General features: G+C 30.9%; 1 long non-coding RNA gene across 1 annotated transcript; it reads right to left on the bottom strand.

The window, feature by feature from the left end:
• Window positions 1-332: 332 nt before the first annotated feature.
• Window positions 333-4,316, bottom strand: LOC105798651 (uncharacterized). The gene is made up of 2 exons (XR_001135257.2): window positions 3,674-4,316; window positions 333-3,481 (listed from the first exon to the last, which is right to left on the bottom strand). It is a non-coding gene; the product is annotated as an uncharacterized LOC105798651 (long non-coding RNA).
• Between the last annotated feature and the right edge of the window lie 1,529 nt (window positions 4,317-5,845).

Here is a 5,845-nt window from a genome sequence, read left to right as displayed (position 1 = left end):
ATGGCATGTATAGCTGGACTCACATATGCTACGTTCGGCCCGAGAACCGAGTAAACCGTAACTCTGATACCACTAAATGTAACACTCCAGATTTGGTCATAACGTTTAGACCGGATTTGGGGTGTTACAAAGGGCACATATCATAATTACACCTCTATATACTTTTGTCCCTTAAGTGACAAGAAAGAGAACCAAGAAGTTGACTGCAGCTTTTACTGCCAAGAAAGCAATTAGAAAATGAAAAAGATTGGTTTGGCCATTTTCGAGATAGATTATTCCCCTGAACCAAAGAAACTATAGTTTATTCTAGAGAGGATTTTAGAGACATGACATTGATAGAATTCTTTACCCTCAAAATCTATGATTCATTGTGGAATTTGTAAAGCCTTGTGTTAAGGCAACTGCTTTGAAGTTTCCTTCAAATTTTCAAAAGTCTACCAATGATCAAAATTCAAAGTTTGATATGAAGGCATATGTTCATGGTCACTACTTTAAATTTAAACCAACTATTTATTAACATAATCTTTAAACATCCAGGATCACAAATAGATTATGAAGCAAATTATGATGACCTTGCTAGAATTTGATCGGTAGTCCTACAAAAGGTTGGCTTAAAGGGCAAGAGTTTAGAACTTGTAAACTTGCAAAACATTACTATTAGAAACCCACTTTCTTCACATTGTCAATAAAAAGATGAGAGTCTTAGTTCGTAATGTAGCTACCATGGTCTATTTTGATTTAGGATCTATTATAATTGATCAAATTGTGAAACATGCTAAGATCAAGAACAAACACAAAAGGCCACCCTTTCCATACTTTATTTTTCAACTTTTAATAAATTAGAAACTTCTATGAAGATGATCAATTTGAAATCAAATTCTCCAGTGATTGGAAAAAAAAAGAATAGTGTTAATGTCTCCAACTCAAAAGAAGATTCTAACTTTATCTCTTAGTTTGAAGTTGTTCCTCTAGTTGCAACTACTAATATAACTCTTTCTCAATGCAATTGACTTCTTAAGCATTTGGATGGTGAAATTGACATCATCGACAAGTAGATCAAGCTTCTTAGGAAGTGCAAAAGTAAGGTGGTTGGATATTGGTTTGATGACTAGGCTATAAAGAAATTTTCGGAGTTTACTGTTGGATATTACATTACCCAGGAGATCAATAACCAGGAGTTTATTATATTTCTTGGTTGTATTTGGTTTGTCTTGTTGCACTTTGTTTATTCTATATGTTGATGGTTATTTAAAGTTATTATTTACCTGAATTTGTTAGTGTTTTTGCATTAAACCTAATGGAGATTTGATTAGTTATTTTCATGGCTATTTTGAATAGATGTGATGTTTTGAATAGATGTGATGTGGTGTTATGCTAATGGTTGAATAATGGGGTCCTTGTTTCCTTTTGTTCTTTTTCTTAAGGAATTTACTGCAGTTTTTGGCAAAAAAAATGCAAAACAAGGGAGATTGTTGGTGTGACAAGTCATAAACTAAGGTGCAACTCACTACAACAACTTACAAGTCACGAAATTTAGTTGCAATTCATCATAATATTAATTTTCGTTAAACTTGTTTATTTTTTATTGGTAATTTCATATGTTATGGCGATAAATTATTGGATTCTTATACAACTTTTTATGTGATCCTACACAACTAATCAAGAGAGAAACCTTTAATGAAAGGAAGCTAGTATATGGAATTTTGATTATCTTCCATATATAACAAATTTGTTACTAGGAAGGATTTGAATAATCATCTTATTTATCTAATATTAATATAAAGTGTTTTTAACATCTATATAAAGACCTTAAATATGTTTGATATGGGATGAAATTCTAAAGATTTGATTTGATCATACTAGTTGATTTTAGTGTTTTATTAGAACTACAATGCTTATTTATCGAGGATATGTTTTATGCTCAAACATGTGAAATTAAGTGTACACTTATCAATTTATATGAGAACCTTTGTAGTGCAAATCTTTATATAATTAAATTGCTTTTGCAGTTTATTCTAAGCTTTCACAGGAAAAAGTCTTAATAGAGAGATCTCTTCATTATAATTGTAGGGGAGTGAGGTTGCAACATTTTTTAGTGGTTAAGCTTAAATCATCCCTTATATGGTGAAGATTATAGTGAATTTTTTTTCTCGAGAAGGCCTTATGGACGTAGAATTAAATTCAAACTACGTAAATAATTACATGTATTTATTATTTATTATTCCAGTTTCAAGTTGTCTCTTAGGCTTTGTATTAAAAAAAGAAGTTTATTAAGTTATAACTTAACAAACATTAACTGAGGAACTTCAACCTTTACAAATTTCAAAAACTTTATTTTCATTCTCTATTTAGACTTATTAGTGTTTTTTTTTTCTTTTTTGGAAAGGAGGTTTGAAAAGTAGCAAGGCTAGATACAAATCGCATTGAGAGTGGGATAATGTAGATTGCAGCTTTAATTATCAATTGCTTGCTGAAAATGTTGCCTGTATTTTTTCTTTTAGTGGTGAAGTGGGGAAAAAAGAGATACAATTAATGGAAGCTACATTATATCTTTAATTTGATGTCAAACTTAATAGGAAATTTTCCATAATAAATTAGACAAGAAATAACGAGGATAAACTTAGTTATAAGTCTATACAATGTGGAAATTGATTTTAGTTTATATATTCAGGATGTAATAGCATTGGAGGTCAATATATAAAAACTTCGGCCTTCTCCTTTGTGGAATATGGTCCAATTCAAAGGCCTCTCTAATATCATAATTTCTCTCAAACTCGGACTTAGTAAAATGTTCAATAAACTCTAACAGGTAAAAAAGAGTTAATAATCAATAAGTTTAAGCTACTAAATATCTGCGCGTGTGTGTCACATCTAACATTTCATGGTTCCATGCTTTTGAGGGACCCTTGCATATGGGTTGATAAAGGTTTTTTTTTACGGAGCCCAAAATGAAAAATAACTGTCAGATATCTCTGATATCATTCAATAGTTTTCTCTCAAGTTGTATAGTTCATAGATAACAGAAAACTTTCAAATGGATGGATACTTGCAAGCAATAGATCTTGATTACTTATAGTTGGTTGCATCCATCAAAGTTGTCAATCAATTGTTGCTTTTTTTGAAACCTTTCAGACAATCAACTTGATTTGTTGTTAGAATTGGTCCCTTGACAATGAGTTATATCCCTAAAAAAATTGTCTAATAGCAAAACTTTAAAAAGGTTGCAATGTGATGTATTAATTGTCTAATAATATAAATCCCTACACATTACTTTCAAAATCAGCAATATTCAAGAATAACCCTTTGACCCCACAACGCAAGTGGTACATTAGGAATCAATTTGACCATAAATAACTAAGGCATAACATCAAAATGTTTGACTGGCTAGAAGAGTGAAGGAACTTCCCTTGATCCTCAATGGTCAATATCATGAACTATCCATTACCAATTACAACTAAACCAAGTTGGATTTCTCAAGTCCCTGTTAAAACAATGAAATATTGATACCAAATCAAGACATATAAATATAAGTAAATATTTGTTGGCTTCGTAGTAGTTTACATGAAAAAAAAAGTTTGATAACCTTATTAAAGGTACTTTAAAGAATCTAGAATAATTATAGATATGTAAAACAACATAAAATCAAATCATCAATTACCACAAAAGAGCTTACCCTCAAACAATTTCAACCAAGTTTTGAAAGCCTAATGAACAAAAGCCTCCCTCCCTACCGAAGGAAATTATGATTCGAATTCAGGATATTCCTAGGAAAGGTGAACACCTTGCCAATATGCCACAACTTAGGGTTACTGCTCTAACTATATAGACACTAGTTTTCCTCATAAATGACACAACAGAGATGAAATTAAGAAGTGAGTTAGGAAAATTAGAGGTTGTGTTTAGCCTTTAGTGATGAACATAGCAAGAGAAAATTTATAATGAGTAAAGAATGAATGTTAGAAGTAAAAGGAAGAAAATAGGGTGAGAAGAAAAGGTAAGAGTGGCTTGAAGGTGATGACAGAAGCATAAAGAGCACAAAGGAGTGGGATGCATTGCTTCAAGACTCCTAATTGCACACCATCATCTGTGCTCTCTATCTTCTGTCAACAACAATCACCAATTGCCTCCTCGCTTTCCTCCCCGGCCCTTAGAGTCCCTACACCTACGCACTATTGTTTTAGTTAAAAATTCATTAGACCATAGGAAAGGAAGAAAAGGTTACTTTAAAAGGAAAGGTTGGCCTTAGGAGATGAAAAGTATAACTATTTAAGAAAGGGAAAGAAAAAAGGTTGAATGGAAAGAAAGGCATTGGTGAATGATCTATAGAAGTCGTCCGATAGGCCTGTATTTATAGGAAGAGAAAAGTGACACCCACTCAAAAGAATAACAAGTGTAGGGTATACAACAGGAGAGAGGTACTAACCACAACCTGTCCCTCTTGTACTCCCCCTATATGCCATTTGCTATCCTTTTTTATAGTAAAAAAATTATTTCTCACACGCCTTTTACCTTTCTAACTCTCCATAACAACCAAATCCTACTACCTTTATTTTTTCAATCTGGATTACTTTTGGAATGATTTAATCATTTGCCTTTCTACATAGTTGATTAGTACAAAAAATTAGTGCTCTTGATGTGTTAATTAACTCTTGGGATGTATTAGAATTTTATAAAAATAATTAGGAAATAAATGTGTAGTGTGGTGTGAATTGGATTATAGTATATATCTCTGCACAAAAACAGATTCTCAGTTTGAATGATCATTGCATTCTTTGCGGCTGCTGTTTTCATCATTGCATTCTTTGCGGCTGCTGTTTTCATGACATGCCATGTGCCTTACAATTTGCTCCTACTCAAATCTTACGAGATCATGTTACAAAGTCAAAACCAGCATGTTTCGGCTGTAAAATCTTCATCATTTCCGACAAGTTTTTACAATACCAACAACCGTAAAAATAATATATTAGGAGAGAATTTTTGTTGCGGGTGGGTATTCACAAAATGGTTTAAATCTAGTTTTATTTAAATTGGGATGTTCTTCAAGTAAAATTTTTTTAATAATGTTAATTTTAAAATTTAAATTTATTTAAGTATTTGAAATAAAGTTTTTATTCTCATTTTTTTCAACTATTCGTTAATTTGTATTTGCATTTGTATTTGTGTGTTTAAAATTTTAATAAATTATTATAATGTTTATACAATTAACATGAAAAATTAGCAAACATAATTTGCATGATCCAATTTGATATGCAGATCTTGTTAGTTGATGATATATGAGAATGAGACCCACCATGCAAAAATACATTTACAAAATATACAAATTCATAGATGCTGCTTTAGTGGTTGAAATGACACAGAAATGAGAAATATATGTGGACGAATTAGCCTCTGCAGACTAATAAAAGAGCATATTGCTATCTGGAAGCTATATCTAACATGGCACTGCTGCTTAATTTGATTTATGTCAAAATTTAAAAACAAAAATAACGAAAATAGCTCTATTAGGGATGGTAATGGAGTGGTGCAGAAGTAAATATTGCTAAATCTATTACTTCTTCCCAAGTGGCACGTTTTACTCATTCATTTGTCCCGCTCCATTTTGGATATATAATTTTAAAAATCATTATTACTTTCATGGATATTGGATGCATTCATCCCTGCTCCACCCTACTCCGTTTCTATTTATCTTTAATTTTTTTAATTTTTTTACATCAAATAAATATTTAAACATGATTTTTCAAAAACTATATATTTAAATATAAAATATATGATTTTTTCTATATTATGTTATTATATTTTGACCCTTTTAATCATTTATACATATAAGAATAAAATAGTAACTTTA

This window comes from Gossypium raimondii, chromosome 9 (assembly GCF_025698545.1).
Source record: "Gossypium raimondii isolate GPD5lz chromosome 9, ASM2569854v1, whole genome shotgun sequence".
Lineage (NCBI taxonomy): Eukaryota > Viridiplantae > Streptophyta > Magnoliopsida > Malvales > Malvaceae > Gossypium > Gossypium raimondii.
This window is presented reverse-complemented; position numbering and strand designations above follow the sequence as displayed.